The sequence below is a fragment of the Sus scrofa genome, chromosome 9, assembly GCF_000003025.6.
Source record: "Sus scrofa isolate TJ Tabasco breed Duroc chromosome 9, Sscrofa11.1, whole genome shotgun sequence".
NCBI classification, from domain to species: domain Eukaryota; kingdom Metazoa; phylum Chordata; class Mammalia; order Artiodactyla; family Suidae; genus Sus; species Sus scrofa.
Window position 1 is genome coordinate 108,993,923 of NC_010451.4, and position 23,979 is coordinate 109,017,901.

At 39.3% G+C, this 23,979-nt stretch overlaps 1 long non-coding RNA gene across 1 annotated transcript in view; it reads left to right on the forward strand.

The window, feature by feature from the left end:
- LOC110255505 overlaps window positions 364-23,979 on the forward strand; it is a 92,475-nt gene continuing 68,859 nt past the window's right edge. The window contains exon 1 of the long non-coding RNA XR_002335917.1: window positions 364-1,451. This is a non-coding gene — a long non-coding RNA (uncharacterized LOC110255505). The remainder of the gene's footprint in view (window positions 1,452-23,979) is intronic.

The window sequence follows — 23,979 nt, forward strand, 5'->3', positions numbered from 1 at the left end:
GATTCTGTTTCCTTTGGCTCTATATCCAAAAGTGGGAATGCTGTATCATATGATTATTCTATTTTTAGCTTTTTTTTGAGGCATCTTAGTGCCACTTGCCATAATAACTGGTGCCGATTTATATTGCCACCAACAGTGCACAAATGTTGCCTTTTCTTTACATCCTTGCCAACACCTGCTATCTTCTGATTTTTTTTTTTGGTAATAGCCTTCCAAATAGGTATGAATAATATCTCATGGTTCTGATTTGCATTTCCCTGACGTTGAGTACCTTTTTATATACCTGTTGGCCATTTGTATCTTTTTTTAGCTTATGTATTTTTTATTAATTAAATTTATTTTTATTAGGCTATAGTTAATTTACAGTGTTGAGTCAATTTCTGCTGTACAGCATAGTGTCCCAGTCATACATACATATACATTCTTTTTCTCATATTATATTCCATTATGGGGCAGCGCGGGGGTGGAGTTAGGTGGTTTTAGAGGGGCCCAGTGGTTCTGTGAGGCACTGCAGCTGGGGCCCATGTTCATGGGGACTTTGGGATTCTCAGTGGCAAATGCTGTGGGAGTCCGCAGCAGCAGTCAGGAGTTTCGGGATCCTGGATTGTGAAGGCTACTGGGGTTCTCCTGCTTTCTCTTTGAACAAAAGTTTATTCAAGTCCACAGCCCATTTGCCCATTTTTTATTTGGGTTGTTTGGGTTTTGTTCATATGTCGTTTTCAGTTTTCATTGAATTATCTGTGCTCTTGTAGCTCTCTCAACTTCTTTAAAACAATTGCTTCAAAATCTTTGTCAAAGACATCGATTTCCATTTTTCTTGTGTCAGTTACTGAGAATGTATTCTTTCTTTCATGGTATCATGTTTACCTAATTTTTTGTTTTCCTGTAGTCTTGTATTGGTGTCTTCACATTGGCAGTAGTCCCCTCTTCCAGGCTTTATTTACAGGCTCCTGTAAGGACAGATCTTCACTAGCGAGTGGGTGTGAGGGCACTAGTGTTACCACACCAGGTCCATGTACCTAACCTACTGCAAGCCAGATGTTGAGATGCTGAGGTTTACAGCCAAGAAGGTTTATTCGCAAAACAAGCAAGTGAGGAAATTAGAAAGTCTCAGATCTGCCTCCCCAAAGGTGAGGGGGTTGGGGTACTTATGGGATAAGCAGGATGGTGGTAGGCATGGGGAAAGGTGATTGGAGACAGGTGAGAAGGTGAGGTAATTGGTGTTCTGCGCAGGTGTATCTAGGTTACCTGCTTCTGCATATTCAAAATGAAGGTACTTCAATTTGATGGTGGAGTTTTCCCCGCCTCTGACCTCAAAAAGGTCGTACATCCAGGCATGCGCAGTTCCAGCTTCAGGGTTGGTATTCCGAACCAGACCTCAGCCAGGTTGCACAGAGCAGGACCCGACTCCATGTTCCTGTAAAACTGCTGGGGTGTGTGAAGCTGAAAACGTATGTAATTACAGCTATTTTTCCTCTCTTTGAGAAAAGAAAAAAACTAAAGTGAACCCAGTCGATGAAGGTAGTTTACAAGCAAAGGGGTTTAACAAGCTGTTCCCTTATCTGTTCTAGAAGACAAGTTCAAGAGTTTTCACTGGTTATCGGGTTCTGTTAAGTTTATGGGGCAGGGTTTCACTGGCTCAGTGGGATGCACTGCTGTGTCAAGTCTGGTGCTGGCTCCAAAGAAGTGGGGGGACGCCAGTTCCAGGTGTATCAAATACAGGTTGTGCATGCGCCGTGGCACCCATGGTAGGGGTGGGCATGGGAGTAGGGTTGGATGGTTTCAGAGGGCCCCAGTGGAATAGGCTCTGGGAAGCGCGCAGCCAAGGTCCATGTTCGTGGGGACTTCGGGATTCTCAGTGGCAAAGACTGTGAGAGTCCACAGCAGCAGTGAGGAGTTTGGGGATCCTGGATGGTTAAGGCTACTGGGGTTCTCCTGCTCTCCTTTTCTCCCATAGAGAGAGCTCATGTTCAAGAGGATATGCGGATCTGGACGATAGGGTGACTAACTGTATTCCAGAGCTCTTCTAGAGCTATTTTAGTTTGTGGGTGGTTGTTAAATCACTTTTTGTGTGTGTGGTTAGACATGTTTTGGGACTTCACATTCCTCCACTTTGCTGATATCGTTCCCAACCTGAGTCTTTGGATTCTTTAATCAAGAGAAATTAAGAGGCTAGGTGAGAAATTCAGGCAAAGCTTTATTGGTACTTGTGCGGCATCAGGAAGGAGCGAAAACAAGTAGCACGTGCCCTTGCTTACACCCTGAGAGGAGTGAGCTGGTATCTTACAAGGGGTGAGGACAAGGGTGAATGGGTGGGTCCAGCCAGGGGGGTGGCTTAGGTGGTCTGCCCACCTCCTGGTGGTGCTATATGCAGGGATCATGCACAGCACCCCACTTTTGCTCCAGCACCTCAGAAATGGCAGTTGGCTTGTGGACTTTTTGTATCTTATTCATTATTTGCCCCGACCTTTTTAGCCCCTTCGCATTTCTTTGTATTTTGTTGCTAGAGAAGATGTTTGTCCAGGTGCAAGCACTGCAGTAAGGGATCCCAGGTCCCAGACTGTTTGATCATCATTTTCTGCATATCATAATTTTGACTTATACAAATGGTCACTGTATACAATGTTCTGCACAGGGCACTATTCACTTGCTATGTTGCAGATACCTTTGCACAGAGGCACATATATGTCTTTTTCTTTTCCTTATTTCCCTCCTTCTTGCCTCTCTCCCACATCTCTTCTTTCTTACTTGCTACCCAGAAGGAGAAATTCTCGGGAGGGGGGATTCACTCATACTTTACTGAAAGTGAAGGGAAGAAGTTAGAAAAGCATACCATTTTTTTAAGTCAGATAATTATACTGTAACAGTACCTGGGTTTGTTCCTTTAATGCCATTAAAATGTTTTTGATTACATGAATAATACATTCTTATTCCCCCAAATGAATATGTGAATGTTGCATTAACAAGGAACTGCTTACTGTGTGCTCAGCTGTGTTCTAGGTGCTTAAAATATTTTCTCATTTTATTAGATTCTCCTAACAAGTCTATGAGTTGGGTATTCAGTAGGGAAACTGAAGCATAGGAGCTTGTGTGAATTACATAGTGAAAAGACAGCAGGGTAGACTTGAGGTACAGCCCACTTGGCTTCAGAGCCCATTATCTCAGCCACTGGGCTCTGTGGCCTGTGCTCAGACTCAAATGACATTAGGGTTGTTACTGACCAGGGTCCTTGGACTCTTAAATCAAGAAAAATTGATAATGGGCAAGACAGGCAAAGCTTAAATTAGGGGATTCCTGCTACAGCACAAGGGAGTGAAAACAAGTAGCAGTTGCCCTTGTTCACTTCCAAAAGTGGGGGCAGTGAGCTGGTTTCTTAAATGGGGTGAGGGTGGGATCAGGTGGGTAGGTCAGGCAAGAGGAGTGGCTTAGGTGGTATGCCTACCCCTTTGGTCGTGCTCTGTGTGGGGCTCATGCACAGTATCCTGCTTTTGCTACTGGTACCTCAGAACTGGCAATTGGTTTGTGGCCTTTTTGTATCTGATGGTTCATAATTTGTCCCATCTGTGCGTGCAGGCAGGTTTTTTTTTTTAAGTCCTCCATAGTTTCTTTGTATTCTCTTGCTAGAGGAGATGATTGGCAAGGTGCAGGGACTGGAGGAAAGAATCCCAGGAGCTAGCCTGTCTCAGGATCACTTAGATACTTCACGTCCTGCAGTGACTACAGTGACCTTTTAATGGCCACTCTTTCATAATCCTTCTGTGCATGTATTTATGAACGTAAATATTATTTGAGTTAGCCATACAGATATACACACACACACTTGTATAGAATCAAGGAGCTTTTCTGTCATTAAATTTCACAAAATGGGACTGTATTATATGCAATATATCTAATATATAACATTATATGACATGCATTATATATTAAATGACATATACAACATATATTAGATATATTGAATAAATACATTACATAATAAATTGTGTAACATTTATATATTAGGTGTATTGCATGTAAGATACATAAGATGTGTATGAGATATAGGGTTATATGAGTTTTCTTCTGTGTCTTAAATTGCTAGTTTAACAGCTTCAGAATTCCTCCAAGTCAACTAGTGTAGCTCTGATTCTTTCATAACTGCAAGATATGCCTTAGCTCTGCCTCCATCTATATAACCATTCCTTTCTTGATTATATAGTCACTTTCTTTCCAGGAGTTATAGTACCACAGTGAATGCTAAAACGAACATCTGAGTACATGATTCTGTAGGCATTGCTACTTTGATTATTACTTAAGATTAGATTTACAGGTGTTAGATTGATCTTTAAAAAAAAAAAGATTTTACTAGGTTGTTTTCCCAAAAAGCTGAATAATTCACATGTGAATTGTCAGTGAATGAGTGCCCCCTTTCCTGATGGTAAAGGGCCAGAAGTAAGTGAAATTCCTTCACTGATAGTGAAATGCCAGCATCACTGGTGTACACTGTTACTTCACAGTTACTTGTAGCTGGTTTCCTTTGGCTGCTAGGAAGGTTAAGACATTTTGTTGTTGCTCTCAAGCCATTTGGAATAGCTTTTTTATGACTTGCCTTTTTTTATTCATTTTTCATTTGTTATTATAGTTTATTTACAATGTTGTGCCCTGTCATAAATATATGTATGTATATATATACTTTTTCTTATATATCCCCCATCACGTTCTATCCCAAGAGATTAGACACAGTTCCCTATGTTATACAGTAGGACCTCATTGTCCATCTATTCTAAATGTAAGAGTTTGCATCTATTAACTCCAAACTTACAATCCATCCCACTCCCTACTCCATTCCCCTTGGCAATCACAAGTCTGTTCTCCATGTCTGTGAGTCTGTTTCTGTTCTGTAGATAGGTTCATTTGTGCTATATTTTAGATTCTACATATCATTTATATCATATGGTATTTGTCTTTCTCTTTCTGACTTACCTCACTTAATATGAGAATCTCTAGTTGCATCCATGTTGCTACAGATGCTATTATTTTGTTCTTTTCATGGCTTAGTAATATTCCATTATGTATATGTACCACATCTTCTTAATCCATTCATCTGTTGATGGACATTTAGGTTGTTTCCACATCTTGGCTATTGTAAATAGTGCTGCTATGAACATACGGTGCATGTGTCTTTTTGAATTGAAGTATTGTCTGGATATATGCCCAGGAGTAGGATTTCTGGATCATAAAATAGTTACATATTTAGTTTGCTGAGGAATCTCCATACTGTTTTCCATAGTGGTTGTACCAATTCACATTCCCACCAACAGTGTAGGAGGGTACCCTTTTCCCCATACCCTCTCCAGCATCTGTCATTTTTCTTTGTCTGATTGCCATGGCTAGGACTTCCAATGTTATGTTGAATAACAATAGTGAGAGTGGGAATTCACTTCTATTGTTCTAGATTTTGGCAGGAAGACTTTCAGCTTTTCTTTATTGAGTATGGTATTGGCTGTGGGTTTGTCATAAATGGCTTTTATTATATCAAGATATGTCCCCTCTATACCCACGTTGGTAAGAGTTTTTAAAATCATGAATGGGTGTTGAATTTTGTCAAATGCTTTTTCTGTATCTATTTGGGATCATCATGTGGTTTTTTTGCTTTTGTTAATGTGTGTGACATTGATTTACATATGTTGAGCCATCCTTGTGAACTTGGGATGAATCCCACTTGGTCATTATGTGGGATCTTTCTTATGTACTATTGGATTCTGTTGGCTGCAATTTTTTGTTATTTCCCCCAACCCACTTTTTTTTCCACTGTACAGCATGGGGACCCAGTTATGCATGTATACATAATTTTTTCTCTCATTGTCATGCTCCATTGTAAGTATCCAGACATAGTTCTCAGTGCTAAACAGCAGGACAATTTGGTTGAGAATTTTTGTGTCTATATTCATCAAAGATACTGGCCTATAATTTTCTTTTTTTGGTAGTATCTTTGGTTTTGGTATTAGGGTGATGGTGGCTTCATAGAATGTCTTTGGAAGTTTTCCTTCTTCAATCTTTTGGAAAAGTTTTAAGGATCAGTATAAGTTCTTTGTATGTTTGGTAGAATTTGCTTATGAAGCCATCTGGCTCTGGACTTTTTGTAGGGAATTTTTTTTTTTTGGTCTTTTTTGCCATTTCTTGGGCCGCTCCCGCGGCACATGGAGGTTCCCAGGCTAGGGGTCTAATCAGAGCTGTAGCCGCTGGCCTACGCCACAGCCACAGCAATGCAGGATCCCAGCCGCGTCTGCAACCTACACCACAGCCCATGGCAACGCTGGATCGTTAACCCACTGAGCAAGGACAGGGATTGAATCTGCAACCTCATGGTTCCTAGTCGGATTCGTTAACCACTGCGGCATGACGGGAACTCCCCGGGAATGTTTTTATTACATATTAAATTTCATTTCTGTTCACTGAATTACTATTCCTTCTTCACTCAGTTTTTGTAGGCTGTATGTCTCTAGAAAGTTGTCTGTTTTTTCTAGGTTGTAAAATTTGTTGACAAAATAATTGTTTGTAGTATTCTCTTACATTTTTTGTATTTTTAAAGTATCTGAGTTTTTTTTTCATGTCTTATTTTATTCATTTGGATTCTCTGTTTGCTTCTTGGTGAGTCTAGCCAGAGGTTTGTCAATTTAATTTACCTTTTCAAAGAACCAGCTCTTGGTTTTATTGTTTTTTCCCCTATTGTTTTTTAATTTCTATTTTATTGATTTCCTCTCTGATCTTTATGATTTCCTTAGTTCTGCTGACTTTAGAGTTTGTTCTTTATCTAATTATTTTAGGTGTTAGGTGAAGTTGTTGATTTGAGATTTTTCTTCTTTTTTGAGGAAGGCCTGTATCCTATCAGCTTCCCTCTAAGAACTGCTTTTGCAACATTCCATAGATTTTGAATGGTTGTGTTTTCATTATCATTTGTCTTGAGGTACTTTTTAATTTCCCTTTTGATTTCCTCATTGACCCACTGGTTTTTTTTAATGATTTTTATTTTTCCATTATACTTGGTTCATAGTGTTTTGCCAATTTTCTACTGAACAGCAGTGACCCAGTCACACATACATATGTATGTTCTTTTACTCACATTATCACGCTCCATCTCAAGTAACTAGATACAGTTCCCAGTGCTATACAGCAGGATCTCATTGCTTATCCATTCCAATGGCAATAGTTTGCATCTATTGATCCCAATGGCAACCACAAGTCTGTTCTCCAAGACCATAGCTTTCTTTTCTGTAGAAGGGTTTATGTGTGCCATATCTTAGATTCCAGGTATAAGTGACAACACAGGGTATTTGTTTGCCTCTTTCTGACTTCGCTTAGTATGAGAATCTCTAGTTCCGTCCATGTTGCTGCAAATGGCATTATTTTATTCTTCTTTATGGCTGAGTAGTATTCCATTGTGTATATATACCACCTCTTAACCTATTCATCTGTCAATGGACATTTAGGTTGTTTCCATATCTTGGCTATTGTGAATAGTGCCGCAATGAACATATGGGTGCATGTGTCTTATTTAAGGAAAGTTTTGTCTGGATATATGCCCAAGACTGGGATAGCCGGGCCATATGGTAGTTCTGTAGTTTTCTGAGGTACCTCCATATTGTTTTCCATAGTGGTTGTACCAATTTACATTCCCACCAACAGTGTAGGAGGGTACCTTTTCTCCACACCCTCTCCAGCATTTTTTATTTGTGGATTTATTAATGATGGCCATATAAATGATAATATGTGAGGTGGTATCTCATAGTACCTTTGATTTGAATTTTTCTCAGTGATGTTGAGCATTTTTTCATGTGCTTATTGGCCCTCTATGTATCTTCTTTGGAGAAATGTATATTCAGTTCTTTTGCCCATTTTTTAACTGGGTTTTTGGTTTTTCTGCTGTTGAGTTGTGTAAGTTGTTTGTATATTTTAGTGATTAAGCCCTTGTCAGTTGCATCATTTGAAACTATTTTCTCCCACTCTATAGGTTGTCTTTTTTTTTATGGTTTCCTTTTCTGTGCAAAAGCTTGTCAGTTTGATTAGGTCCCATTGGTTAATGTTTGCTTTCATTTCTGTCACCTTCGGAAATTGACTATGAAAACATTGGTAAGGTTGATGTCAGAGAATAGTTTGCCTATGTTCTCTTCTAGGAGTTTGATGGTGTCTAGTCTTACATTTAAGTCTTTCAGCCATGTTGAGTTTATTTTTGTGCATGGTTTTGAGGGTGTGTTCTAGTTGCACTGATTTACATGTGGCTGTCCAGTTTTCCCAGAACCACTTGCTGAAAAGACTCTGTTTTTCCCATTTCATAGTCTTGCCTCCTTTGTAGAAAATTAATTGACCCTAGTGTGTTGTGTCTGGGTATATTTCTGGGTTCTCTATTCTGTTCTGTTTTTCTGTGTGTCTGTTTTGGTACCAATACCACACTTTCTTGATTACTGTGGCTTTGTCATACTGCCTGAAATCTGGGAGAATTATGCTTCCTGTTTGGTTTTTGTTCTTCAGGATTGCTTTGGCAATTCTGGGTTTTATGGTTCCATATAAATTTTTGAATTGATAGTTCTAGTTCTGTAAAATGACCTATTTTTTTAATACCATGTTGCTTAGTCTCCATATAGTCAGTTTTTTCTCATTTTCTTTTCCTGTGGTTGATTTCTAATTTCATGCCATTGTGGTCAGGAAGGTACTTGAAATAATTTCTATACTCTTAAATTGGTTGAGGTTATTTTTATGCTGCACTATGTGCTCAGTCCTTGAGAATGTTCCATGTGCACTTAAAGAATGTATATTCTGATTTTTTTTTGGATGTAATGTCCTGAAAATGTCAGTTAAGTATAACTTTTCTATTGTGTCATTTAGGATCTCTGTTGCCTTACTGATTTTCTTTGTAGAGGATCTGTACATTGATGTGCGTGGGGTGTTAGTCTCTTCTGCTATTGTATTGCCATCAATTTTTCCTTTTATGTCTATTGTTTTTTATTTATTTGTTTATCTGGGTGCTCCTTTATTGGGGCATATGTATTGATGATCATAATATCCTCCTCTTGAATGGATCCTTTTAACATTAGTGTCCTTCTTTGCCTTTCTTGATGGCCTTCATTTTAAAAGTTGACTTTGTCTGATATGAGTATTGCAACTCCTACTTTGGTGTCTTTTCAGTCTGCATGAAATGTCTTTTTCCATCCCCTCACTTTCAATCTATATGTGTCCTTTGCCCTAAGGTGAGTCTCTTGTAGACAGCATATTGTAGACTCTGGCTGTTTTATCTGATCTACCTATGTCTTGATTGGAGCATTCAGTCCATTTAAGGTAATTATTGATAAATGTGTATTTACTGCCATTTTAAATCTTGTTTTCCAGTTGATTCTATGTTTCTCCTTTGTTTCTTCCTTGTTTGCTTGGATGATTTCCTCGTATTTTATGCTTGTGTACTTGTCTTTTTAGGTTTTGTGGATGTAATGTTTGGTTTTGATTTATGGTTTCCCTGTGTTTCAAGTATGTTAACTTCTTATATATCTGCTTGCTTTAGCCTGATAGTCAAACACATTCTTTAAAAAAATAAGTCTAGATTTTCTTACTCTTTTCCCCATTTTAGATTTTAATGTCCTTTTTTACATCTTCATATTTATCCTTTTGCTGTTCTTTTGTGTTAATAGTCGCTTTCACAAATAAGGTGTTTGGGTTTTTTTTTTTTTTTTTGGTTGCTATACTGGCTTATTTAAATGATTACTTTCCAATTGTGATTTCTTCCATGCCATATCTTCTTACTTTTCCTATTTAGAGGAGAACTTTCAGTAGTTCTTATAGAATAGGTTTAGTATTGCTGTGTTCTTTTAGTTTCTATCTGAGAAATTCTTATTTCTACTTCTATTTTTTCCTTTTAAGGCTGAATCTGAAGCATATGGAAGTTCCCAAGCTAAGGGTCAAATTAGAGCTGCAGCCTATGTTGCAGCCACAGCAGTGCCAGATCTGAGCCACATCTACATCTGCAGCTTGCAGCAATGCTGGATCCTTAACCAACTGAGTGAGTGATACTAACCGACTAGTATTCTCATGGATACTATTTAGGTTCTTAACCTGCTGAGCCACAATTGGAACTCATCTCCTTCTATTTTAAATGATAAATCTTCCTGGGTAGGATATTCCAAGATTCAGATTTTTCCCTTTTAGAACTTTGACTATGTTTTACAACTCTCTTCAGCTTCAGTATTTCTGTAGAGAAATCAGTTGATAACCTTATGGGGGTTTCCTTATAATTAACACTCTTTTTTCTTGCTGCCTTTATAGTCCTCTCCTTATCTTTAATTTTTGCTGTTTTTATTATGTCTTGGTGTAGGACTGTTTAAGAGTTCAACTTACCCTTTGTGCTGCCTACATCTTGTTATCTGTTTCCTTTAGATTTGGAAACTTTTCAGCCGCTATTTCTTCAAATGTATTTTCAATCCCCTTTTTCTTTTGGAATCCCTATTATACATAGATTGGCCCACTTAATGTTATCTTATGATCTCTTATGTTGTTTTCATTCCTCTGCATTATTTATTCTGTTCAGTGCCTTAAACTCAGCTTTCATCTCTGCAAATGAATTTTCTGTTTTTTGTCTTGGATCCTTTTTAAAATAATCTATGTTATTGTTGTATCTTTTCTTAATTCCTTCAGTATTTTCATTACCTACTTTTTGAACTTGGTGTCTCTTAGACTGCAGAGGTTTATTTCATTGCTTGTTCCTTCGGGGAAATCCTGCTGTTCTTTTAACCGGAAATGGTTCCTATGTTTCTTCAGTTTGCTTGTATTTTTTTTATTCTGTGAGTTTAAAGAAAACAATTATCTACAGTAGCCTTGGAGGTCTGTTTATATGCCAGAGTATCCATGTGTAACTTTTGAGAACTTATTTATTTATTTTTTTAGCATGAGGGCTGCTTTTGGTTTGGATGCTTGCTATCTCTTTCCTCAGCGTTTGCAGGCTATTATCCCCTTGATGGGGGTGTACCAGTGTACAGCCTGCAAGTGCTTCCAGGGAGGTGGGGAAAATGGGCAGTGCCTGTAGGCAGCACTTGGTGGATGGGTGCTTGACAGTGGCAGGGACCCACGAGGAGGCAGGGGCAGCAGGCTGCTCCTGGCTGCAGACCCTGGGCAGGAGAAGTGACCCTCAGGCAGGTTAGGGTGGAACCCAAGCCTTTGGCAGCAGAAATGGATTGTGTGCATTCTCAGGGGGTTGAGGGCAATGGTTGGCTGCAGGTTCTCCTTGCCAGCAATCCCTGAGGTGACCGGGGCTCCAGGTAGTGCCTGTTAATGGGATCTTCAGTGGTGGCAGACCACACCCACCTCAGGAGTCCAAGATGGCTGCAGTGCTTTGCACTGACCCCTGTAGCCCATGTAAGAGATCTCCCACTGCCTGAAAGCCCACATGTGTACTTAGAAAGATGGTCCTATGGTAGTCCCACCCCTCCTCCTTTCACCCTCTGCAACAGTGGTGCCTCGCTTCTCTTGTGACCCAGGCTTCCTTCCTCTCTGGGCTGTGGGGAGAACAGGGTGGTGGGGAGAGGGAGGGAGGGAGGGGGAGAGAGAGAGAGAGAGGGAAGAGAGGGGAAAAAAAGGAATTAGGACAGGACCAGTACTCCTGAAAGAGAGCTGTGAAAGAGGAAAGGAACTTGCACCCTGCAAGGTCACCTAAAAGTCCACCAGGATGGAGGGGAACCTCAAAGCCTTGGAGAAAAGCACAAGAGCCTGACTGAGGAGGGCAAAGCCGAGAGAGGGCAGCACAAACCATTAGTACTACTGCTCATGATGCCATAGCCTGAGACACTGAGGCAGAGATTGGGCGCTGAGACTGGGGCTTTGGAGGTCAGTTCCAGGGAGAGGACTAGGTTTGGCTGTCTAGAGACAGCCTGAGGAGGCTGAGGAGCAGTGTGCCACAGCCAAGAGAGTGCAGGAGGAGCCTGGGCCTCAAGAGAAGCAAGACACCATGGGAGGAATTCTCCACATCCCTTTTAATCTACCACAAGATGTCCTTAATAGTGACTTCAGCTGATCTCATCCCACATTCTTTTGCCTCTTCTAAGACATTTTGATTTTTATCTTTGCTGGTTTCTTTGGGTATGTCTCCCTTTCTGGCACACTCTAGTTCTTACCACTCATTCAGATCTCTCCTAGCCCTTGTCAGAGCCACAACCCTCCACTCTTTCACAGCTCCCTCTTGTGTTGCAAGACCTGCATGTGTTCAGACATCAACATTCTAGGGGGATGAATTGGTAACCCCAGCGTTGTCCTAGTGAGCCACTTCCAATGGCCCCTGACCCAGATGCAGGAAGCTTGGAGAATGGAATGGCTTTGACTCTGAAGACCTCCAGAGGGACCTCCTTGCCTGCACATTATTCCTACTGTTGCCTTCCCAATTTGCTCTCATGGGAAGTTCTTTTCTGTATCTCTGGGATCCTGTTTACTGAGCCACCATAGGACCCTTGAAGCTATTATTCTCTGATTCCAGGGGCTTGAGCATTTTCCCTCCAACTTTTCAGATTCTAATGCATTTTTTTTTCTGAGTATATATCAGTTTTCACTAACACAGAGAACTTTGGCCTCTTGTCAAGCTGTTTCAGTTTGGATTCTGTCAATTTTTAAGTGAGTCAAAGTAAACTAAATGTCTTTTTTCCTTCTGTGCATCTTTCTTTGCAAAGAGAATGGTCTTCTGCAATACCATGTTTTCCAAGACACATAACTTATAACCCAAATGGTTCTTGAATCCCAAGCAATATGGTCAGAATCTATGTGCAAATGCATCAAGGACCTAAGGTCACAGTATCTCCAGGCTCCCATATTCCACCCTGCTCTAATTTTTTAAGATAAAGAAGTTCAGTCCCAGAAGGGTCCAACAGACTCATTCTGTAGGCCAGAAAAGATTTGGTTTTTAACTTCAATATCTTTAGAAGAACCTGCAAATTTTTAAGACATAGACAGATGAATATACTCACCCAAGAAATAGGCAACCTTAAAAGGAGGCAGATTTACGAACAAATGTGGGCCCCCAGTTCTAAGTCAATGACCATCCCATCAAGAGTCGTTTTTTTTGTTTTTTGGTTTTTTTTTTTTTTTTTGGATGAAAGCTTTGACTTTGGATTTTTATTTTATTTTTTGCCTTTTATTTTTTTTGTACCATATAGCATGGTGACCCAGTTACACATACATGTATACATTCTTTTTTCTCACATCATTATGTTCCATCATAAGTGACTAGACATAGTTCCCAGTGCTACACAGCAGGATCTCATTGATAACCCTTCTAAAGTCAATAGTCTGCATCCATTAACCCCAAGCTCCCAATCCATCCCACTCCCTCCCCCTCAACAACCACAAGTCTGTTCTCCAAGTCCATGATTTTCTTTTCTGTGGAAAGGTTCATTTGTGCCACATATTAGATTCCAGATATAAGTGATATCATATGACATTTGTCTTTCTCTTTCTGACTTACTTCACTCAGTATGAGAGTCTAGTTCCATCCATGTTGCTGCAAATGGCATTATTTTGTTCTTTTGATGCTGGACTTATTGGTAGGTTTCTTCCCACCAGTATCATTTATCCATTGTATGGAGTACAGGGTGTTTTTTCACATTTACATGCATTTCCTAATGAAAAAGTTTATAACCAAGGCACGATGTTGACAATCTTGGGCAAGTTACTCAGTTCGTTCTGCCCCAATTTCTTCATTTTTAAAATTAGAATAAAAATAGGAATTAATATATAATCAGCCCTTGGGAAACCGTCAAGATTGCAGTCAGTGCCATGTCTGTTTGCTGTCCTCATGATTATCAATGAATTTCACTCCTGTTCTCTCTGCTCAAAGTAGAATTCTTTACCTGTCAGCCTCCTACCTTGGCTTTAATCCCCCTCTGTTACCATTGCCAGGATGCCTCTTTTGTGATCTTTCTGGAATCCTCTAGGAATAGATAGAAGAAAAATAAGGCTGTGTGTAAAACCTGATAATACTCTTGTGTTCCTTATGAGATCCTCCATATTCATAAGAGCAGGCATTCTAGTGTTCAAAGCCTATCTAAAAGCAAGAGACATTCACCCCAAATCTATATAGACTAAGTCCCTATCTTCATTGTAATGTCTTCCCAAATACCTCGCTGACTCCTGGTTACCACAGTAACGCATATCTAATAATAAAATTTTAGCTTGCAGCAGAAGGCTTTTAAGCAAGAGAGGAAGGCAATGGAGGCTCTTGATGTTCCTTTTTCAGGAACAACTTTCAGCTCTTATATCAGGAATAAATTATATCACAATACATGCTAATCATTTATTTGATTATACATACATACTTTAAGCAAATATTCTTTATTGAAGTATATAGTTGATTACAGTGTTAATTTCTACTGTACAGGAAAGTGATTCAGTTAAACATAGATATGCATTCTTTTTTCATACTCTTTCCGTTTTGATTATATCATGGGATATTACATACAGTTCCTTGTGCTTTACAGAAGCACCTTGTCGTTGAACCATTCTATACAATAATTTGTATCTACTACTCTCAAACTCCCAATCTGTCTTTTCCCCACTCCCCTCCCTCTTGACAACCACAGGTCAGTTTTGTCTGTGAATCTAAATGAATATTATCAAGTACCTACTCCACAGGTGTCTGCCCACTATACTGGACATCAGTGACATAATAGAGCAATAACAAAGGTAGTTCTGTGAGGGAGGCAGTTGAGAGTTCAGTGGGAGCTCTAGAGATTTACTGAATAATCACATGAATTAATAAATGCAGAATTCCTGCTTTGGCGCAGCAGGCTCTGTGGTGTCTTGGGAGCACTGGGTCATAGGTTCGATACCCGGCCTGACACAATGGGTTAAGGATCCAGCATTGCCACAGCTGTGGCTTAAGTTGCAGCTATGGCTCAGATCTGATGCCTGGCCCAGGAACTCCATATGCCATGAGGCAGCCAAAAATAAAAAAATAAATGCAAGCATTCAAATTTAAGTGCTCCAAGGAAAAGGAATATAACATAGGAAGCTGACCTGTGTATGATTTCTCTGAGGAAGAGACACTTGATATATAAAGAATGTCTGGAGTTATCTAAGGAGAGAGAAAAAGGAAGAACATTCCAGGCAGCTAGATTGAAATGTGCTAACGTCCTATAGTGAGACAGCAAATGGCCAGTAAAAGATGTGTGAGGCAGGGATCACTGGCATAAGACCAGATATATGGGGGAAGACCCTGGACATAAGGTTCTGAAGTGCCTTTGAGACATGCCGATGGATGATATTAAATAGATTGTTGGATGTATGCATGTGGAACTCAAGGAAGTATCCAAGCATAAGATATAATTGGATGCAAATAGCTTAGAGTTGAAACTAATGATCTTGGATGGAGTCTAAAAGAAAGCATATATTGAAGAGGAAAAAAAACCCTAGGCTTTGTCATGTTGTGAGAATATGAATCCATAAAGTAGGCGGAAAAGGGATAGGAAGGGAAACCAGGAGAACGTGGAAGTGCTGAAGGCCAAGGAAAGAAGAGTTGCAAGAAATTGGAAGTGGTTAATAGCATTCAAGGACACTGCCGAATCGTAAGATAAGGTCTGAACAATGTCCACTATTTGAGGACAGGGAAGTCATCACGGACCTTATTAGAGCTGATTCAGGGGAGGGATTTGGGGAGGGGAGAGTGTGGGATCAGAACATCCTGGAAAAGGTTGAGGAAAGATGGGAAATTCAGAATGTGGAGATAAAAAAAAATGGCTATCTCTCTCTGAGGAATTCTGATTGTGAAAGATAAGAATGATCTATGGCACAATACAATGGTGGGATAAAACATTGATTTGAGATTGAGGGAAGGTTTTTCCTTTTTAAATTTTTTTTTGTCTTTTCTAGGGCCACACCCTGCTACATGGAGGTTCCCAGGCTAGGGGTTGAATCTGAGCTCTAGCCGCCGGCTTATAACAGAGCCATAGCAACTCAGGATCTGAGCCACATCTGTGACCTACACCACAGCACACGGCAATGCTGGATCCTTAACCTACTAAGCGAGGCCAGGGATTGAACCCGCAACCTCATGGTTTCTAGTCAGATTTGTTAACCACTGAGCCATGACAGGAACTCCTTTTTTAATTTTTTCATGTGGTTATTGGCCATCTGTATATTTTCTTTGGAGAAATGTCTATTCAGGTCTTTTGCCCATTTTTTAATTGGGTTGTTGGGTTTTTTGCTGTTGAGTTGTATAAGTGGTTTGTATATTTTAGTGATTAAGCCCTTGTCATTTGCAGTTGCATCATTTGAAACTATTTTCTCCCATTCCATAGGTTGTCTTTTTGGTTGTTTTGTTTTGTGGATTCCTTTGCTGTGCAAAATTATGTCAGTTTGATTAGGTCCCATTGGTTTGCTTTTGCTTTCATTTCTGTCACCTTGGGAGACTAAGAAAACATTGGTAAGGTTACTGTCTATGTTTGCCTATGAGAATGGTTTGCCTATGTTCTCTCTAGGAGTTTGATGGTGTCTTGGTTACATTTAAGTCTTTCAGCCATGTTGAGTTTATTTTTGTGCATGGTTCTGAGGGTGTGCTCCAGTTTCATTGATTTACATGTGGCTGTCCAGTTTTCCCAGAACCACTCACTGAAAAGACTCTATTTTTCCCATTTCATAATCTTGCCTCCTTTGTTGAAGATTAATTGACCGTAGGTGTCTGGGTTTATTTCTGAGTTCTCTATTCTGTTCCATTGGTCTGTTATGTCTGCCTGTCTTGACAATACCACACTTTCTTGATTACTATGGTTTGTCATATTTCCTGAAGTCTGGGAGAATTATGCCTCCTGCTTGGTTTTGTTCTTCATGATTGCTTTGACAGTTCTGGTTCTTTAATGGTTCCCACATAAATTTTTAGATTGTTCTAGTTCTGTGAGGAATGTTATGGGTGATTTGATAGGGATCACATTAAATCTGTAGATTGATTTGGGTAGTATTACCATTTTTATGATATCCTTCCAACCCAGGGGCATATGATATCTTTCCATGTCTTTGAACCTCTTTAATTTCCTCGATTAATGTTTTATTGTTCCCAGCATTTAAGTATTTCACCTCCTTGGTCAGGTTTATTCCTAGGTATTTAATTTTGGCAGAGTGTGAATTTCAAAGGTTTTGTATTTTTATATTCCTTTTCTAATATTTCATTGTTAGCATACAGAAATGAGACTGATTCTGAATGTTAATCTTATATCCTCCTACTTTGCTGAATCTGTTGATCAGTTCAAGTAATTTTTGTGTGGAGTCCTTAGGGTTTTCTGTATATGGTATCATGTCATCTGCATAGAGTGATGACAATTTTACCTCTTCTCTTTCTATTTGGATGCCTTTTCTTTCTTTTATCTGATTGCTGTGGCTAGGACTTCCAATACTATGTTGAATAAAATGGTGAGTGCGGGACTCCTTGTCTTGATCCAGAGTTTCACAGGAAGGCTTTCAGCTTTTCTCCATTGAGTATTGTATTTGCTGGGGGTTTGTCATAAATGGCTCTTACTGTGTGAAGGTGTGTGCCCACTTTGGGAAGAGGTGTTTATCACAGATGGATGTTGGACTTTGTCAAATGCTTTTTCTGCATCTGTTGAGGTGATCAGTGGGTTTTGACTTTTCTTTTAATGTGGTATGTGATGTTGATTGATGTGGGTATTTCTGAACCATCCTTATGAATCTGGGATGAATCCCACTTGGTCATGGTGTGTGATCTTTTTTTATATGTTGTCAGATTTGTTTGGCTAACATGTTGTTGAGAATTTTTGCATCTGTATTCATCAGAAATAATGGCCTATAATTTGTTTTTTTGGTAGTATCTTTGTACTAGCGTGATGGTGATGGTTATTAGGGTGATGGTGCCTTCTATAACGTCTTTGGGAGTGTTCCTGCTTCTTCAACATTTTGGAAAAGTTTAAGGAGAACAGGTATAAGTTCTTTGTATGTTTGGTAGGATTTTCCTGTGAGAGCATCTGGTCCTGGACTTTTTGTTTGTAGGGAATGTCTTTATTACATATTCCATTTCATTTCCAGAGATCAGTATGTTCCGTTGATCTGTTTCTTCTTGATTCGGTTTTGGTCAGCTGGGTGTCCCTAGAGAGTTGTCCACTTCTGGGTTTTCAAATTTTTTAGCATATAATTGTTCATAGTATTCTCTAAAGGGTTTTTTGTATATCTGTGGTATCTATTGAGATTTCTCTTTTTCCTTTCTTATTTTGTTCATTGTGTTTTTCTCTCTTCTTCTTGGTGAATCTGGCCAGAGGTTTGTCAATTTTGTTTACCTTTGCAAAGAACCAACTCTTGGTTTTATTGATTTTTTTATTGTTTTTTTAATCACTAATTTATTTCCTTTCTGATGTTTATGATTTCCTTCCTTCTGCTGACTTTAGGTTTTATTTGTTGTTCTTTTTCTAATTCATTTAGGTGGTGGGTTAGGATGTCAACTTGAGATTTTTCTTCTTTACTGAAGAAGACCTGTATTGCTGTGAACTTCCCTCTAAGCACCGCTTTTGTGGCATCCCATAGATTTTGAATGGTTGTGTTTTCATTACCCTTCGTCTTGAAGATTTTTTTTAAATTTCCCTTTTGATTTGCTCATTGACTCATTGGTTTTTTAGTAGCATGTTGTTTAGTCTCCATGTAGTTGATTTTTTCTCATTCTTTTCCTGTGGTTGATTTCTAGTTTCATGCCATTTTCGTCAGAGAAGATATATCAAATAATTTTTGTATTCTTAAATTTGTTGAAGTTAGTTTTTGTGCCACAGTATGTGGTCAGTCCTTCAGAATGTTCCATGTGCACTTAAAGAATGTATATTCTGATTTTTTTTTCAGATGTAGTATCTTGAAAAGGTCAGTGAAGTCTAACTTTTCTATTGTGTCATTTAGCCTCTCTGTTGCCTTACTGATTTTTTTTCTTTGTAGGGAATCTGTCCATTGGTTGGAGTGGGGTATTTAAGTCTCCTAGTATTATTGTTGTCTTCCCATCAATTTCTCTTTTAATGCCTTTTAGTATTTGTTGGATGTATCTGGGTGCTCCTGTCTTAAGGGCATATATATTGATGATCATAATATCCTCTTCTTGAATGGATCCTTTTATCATTAGAAACTGTTCTTCTTTGCCTTTCTTTATGGCCTTGTCTGCTTTGAGTTTTGCAATACCTGCTTTCCTGTCTTTTCCATCCCCTCACTTTCAATTTATATGTGCCCTTTGCCCTAAGGTGAGTCTCTTATGGTCAGCATATTGTAGGCTCTTGCTTTTTATCTAAACTGCAACTCTCTTTTCATTAGAACATTCAGTTCATTGACATTCAAGGTAGTTATTATTAAATACATTTTTGTTGCTATTTCAAACCTTGTTTTCCATTTGATTCTATGATTCTCCCTTTATTTTTCCTTTGGTTGGATGATTTCCATTTATTTTTAGCTTTTCTACTTTTCTTTTTAGTTTTTCTGAATGTAATACTTGGTTTTGATTTGTGTTTGTCCCGTTTTTCAAGTATGTCAACCCCTTCCTATGTCTACTTCCTTTAGTCTATTTGTCATACTGTTTCAAACACTGTCCAGAAAAAAAGGATCTAGATGTTCTTACTTTCCTTGCAGACATTCTGTTATTTTGAAATCCTTTTTAACATCTTCATATTTTTCCTTTTGCTATTCCCTTTTTTTTATCATCACTTTTACAGTTGGGTTTTTTTTCCTTTTTGATCAATATACTGGCTTATTTAAATAATTGCTTTCCAATTGTGATTTCTTCCATCCTATTTCTTTTTACTTGTTTTTTTACTTAGAGAAGCCCTTTCAGTATTTCTTTTAGAATTGATTTAGTATTGCTCTACTCTTAGCTTTTGTTTGTTGGAGAAATCCTTTATTTTTCCTTCCATTTTAAATTATATTCTTGCTTGGTAGAGTATTCTAGGCTGCACATTTTTCCCCATTAGAACTTTGAATATATCTTGCCACTCCCTTCTGGCCTGTAGTGTTTCTGTAGAGAAATCAGCTGATAGCCTTATGAGGTTCCCTCATAATGAACACTTTGTGTTTCTCTTGCTTACTTTAGAATCCTCTCTTTTAACTTTTGCCATTTTTATTATAATATGTCTTGGTGTGGGCCTGTTTGGGTTCAACTTGTTCAGGGCCCTCTGTTCTTCCTCTATCTTGTTATCTGTTTTCTTTAGATTTGGAAAGTGTTCAGACATAATTTCTTCAAATATATTTTCAATCCCCTTTTCTTTTTTTCTTCTGGAATTGCTATTATGTGCAGGTTGGCCGACTTTGTATTATCCCATAGAACTCTTATATTGCTTTCATGTTTTTTCATTTCATTTTCTGTCTGCTTTCCCAGTTGGGTGACATTATCCTATCTTCCAAGTCACCAGTTCGTTCCTCTGCATTATTCATTCTGCTCTTAAGTGCCTTTAACTGAGTTTGCATCTCTGCAAATGAATTTTCTAATTTTTCCTGGTTCCTCCTTCTATTTTCTAGTTCCTTTCTAAAGAAATCTGCATTACTGTTCATATTTGCTTTTAATTCCTTCATAGTCACCCTTAATTCCACCGTATATTCACTCTCTCCTTTTTGAACTCAGTGTCTATCAGACTGCGGAGATCTGTTTCGTTGTTTGCTACTTCAGGTGAATTCTTCTGTTCTTTTAACTGGGAATGGTTCCTAAGCTTCTTCATTTTGCTTATATTTCTTATTCTGTGAGTTTAGGGAAGCCAACTACTATACTCCTGGAGGGCTATTTCTATTCAAGAGTTCCCTTTGTATTCTGTGGACTCTTACTATGTATTTTTGACATGGGTGTCTAGAAATTTTCTGTCTCTTTCTCAGTGTGAGCAGGCTGTTATCCCCCTTGATAGGGTGCTGCATGTGTTTCCAGGGAGAAAGACGCAACAGGTAGGGTTAGCGGTCAGTGCCTCTTTGCTGGGTTCTTGACAGTAGCAAGAACCTGTGGCACAGGCTACTCTTAGTTGCAGGGCCTAGGGAGGTGGTAATGAGCCTCAGTCAGATTTAGGTGGTGCCCATAATACGTGGCAGTGGCAGGGCATGTGAATTCCCAGGTGAGTGAGAGCAGCAACAGGTGGTGTTTGGTTGCAGTGCCATCCTATGTGGTCCCCTCTGAGGTGATTGGGACAGAAAGTGGTGCCTATTCATGGACCCCTTGTGGTGGTGGGCCACACCCACCTCCAGAGTCAAAGATAAGTGCAGTGGTTTTCCTTGCCACCTGTAGACCACACAAGAAGCACCCCATCCAGCTTATCCATGCAAGAGGTGCTGCACAGGCTGCTCCTAGTTGCAGGCTCCTGGGAAGGGACAGTGATCAGGCATGTGTAGTTGGTGCCCTGAGCATTTGGCAGTAGCAGCAGCAGAGCGGATGTGTTCCCAGGGCTGTGAGAGCAGCAACAGGTGATGCTCAGTTGTAGTGCCCTCTTCTTTGGTGGCCTCTGAGGTGACTGGGGCCACAGTTGGTGCCTGTTCACTGACCCCTACTGGTGGAGAGCCATGCCCTCTCTGCTCTCTGAGATGACTGCCATGATTTGTCCCAACCACCTGTAGACCCCACAACAGGCACTTGTTTTTGCTTAGCCCCCTGCAGCCCATAACTCACACAAGAGGCACCCAGTCTCTCATATCCCAAGCAAATGGTGCCTCGCCAGGGGCACCCCAACCTCTGAGAATCTACATGTGCACAGGGAAAGAGATTCCTATGGCGCTCCATCCCTCTTGCCTTCCCCAACAACGACACCTTACTTCTCCTATGAGCCCACACATTCTCCTGGCTTTTCTCATCTGTGGCCTTCTAGGTGAGTCTCAGCACCCAACCCCCACCAAGGGTCTCAGGCTGTGATGTCCAAGGCGGTGGTAGAGATGATCTGTGTGACTCTCATTCTGCTTTGCCCTCCTCAGTCCAGCTGCTGCACTTTTCTCTGCAATTTTGTGGTCCCTCCGTCTCGGCTGATCTCTGTTGGCTAGGTAACTTCCCAGGCTATGGGTTCCTTTTCTCTTTCTCGGCTCTGTCTCAAGAGTGCTAGTTCCATCCTGATGCCTTTTCTCTCTCTCTCTCTCTCTTCTTTTTTCTTTTGTTCTATCCAGTTATGTGGAGGGTTTCTTGCCCTTTGGGGAGGTTTAAGTTCTTGTGCCAGCACTCAGTAGATTTTCTGTGTGAATCGTTCTACATGTAGATGGTTTTTTTTTTTTAATGTGTTAGTGGGAGAAGATGAGAGCCACATACTCCTCAGCCATCTTGATCCTTCTCTTTTTTTCTGCATCTCTTGAGATGGTAATAAGGTTTTTCTTTTTGGCTTTTAATGTGGTGTATCACATTGATTTGCATACATTAAAGACTCCTGCATCCCAGGGATAAATCTCACTTGTTTGTATTTCAGTTTGCTAATATTTTGTTGAGTATTTTTGCATCTTTATTCCTCAATGATATTTGTCTATAGTTTTATTTTTTTGGTGTGTTTGGTTTTGGTATCAGGATAATTGTGGCTTCATAGAATGAGCTTGAGAGTGTTTGTTCCTATGCAATTTTTTGAAAGAGTTTGATAAGGATAGGTGTTAACCCTTCTCTAAATATTTAATAGAAGTCACTGGTGAGGCCATCTGGTCCTGCACTTTTGTCTTTTAGATGTTTTTAAATCACAGTTTGAAGTTCAAAACTTGTGATTGGTCTATTCATATTTTCTATTTCTTCCTGGTTCAGTGTTGAAAGGTTGGTTGTACCTTTGTAAAAATTTGTCCGTTTCTCTTAGGTTGTCCATTTTATTGGCATGTAGTTCCTTGAAGTAGTTTCTTGTGATCCCTTGTATTTCTGTTTTTGTCAGGAGTAATTTTCCCTTTTTCATTTGTAATTTTATTGATTTGAACACTCTCACTTTTTTTCTTGATATGTCTGGCTAAAGTTTTACCAATTTTATCTTTTCAAAAAACAAGATTTTAGTTTAATTGATCTTCTACATTGTTTTTTTTTATCTCATTCATTTCTTCTCTGAACTTCATGCTATCTTTCTACAAATTTGGGCTATGTACTTTTTTCTTGAGTTGCTTTAGGTATATTGTTAGGTTACTTGTTTTTGGTTTTTTCTGAGGTTAGATTATTGTATTGCTATGAATTTCCCTCTCAGAACTGCTTTTGCTGTGTCCCACAGGGTTTGGATTGTTGTATCTTGCTGTCATTTGCTCTAAGTATCTTTTGATTTCCTCTTGGATTTTTTTCAGTGATCCATTGCTTGTTTAGTAGCATGTTGTTTAGCTTCCAGGAGTTTGAGTTTTTGATTTTTTTTTCTTGTGGATTTCTAGTCTCATAGCACTGGTCAGAGAAGAATGCCTGAAATAAATTGCAGGTTTTAAAAATCTACCAAGCTTGATCTATGACCCAAAATGTGATTTATCCTGGAGAATGTTCCATGTGCATTTGAGGAAAAAAGTGTATTTTGCTGCTTTCGGATGAAATGTTCTATAAATATCAGTTAAATCCATCTTTTCTATTATGTTATTTAAGGCCCGTGTTTCTTTTATTGATTTTTCTATCTGGATGATCTGCTCATTGATGAAAGTGGGGGTGTTAAAAGTACTCCACTATTACATTATTGTCAGCTTGTCCATTTATGGCTCTTAGCATTTGCTTTATATATTGAGGTGCTCCTATGTGGGGTGTATGTATGTTTACATTTGTTATGTCTTCTTAGATTGGTCCCTTGAACATTACGCAGTGTCCTCCTTTGTCTCTTATAACATTATTTATATTAAATTCTTTTTGTCTAATGTGAGTATTGCTACTGAAGCCTCTTTTGATTTCCATTTGCATGAAATATTGTCGTCCATTACCTCAATTTCATTTTTTTCTTTTTTTTTTCCTGCACCCATAGCATATTGAAGTTCCCAAGTCAGTGATGAAATCCAGCCATAGCTTCGACCTATGCCACAGCTGCAGCAATGCTTGATCTTTAACCCACTGTGTCAGGCCAGAGATTGAAC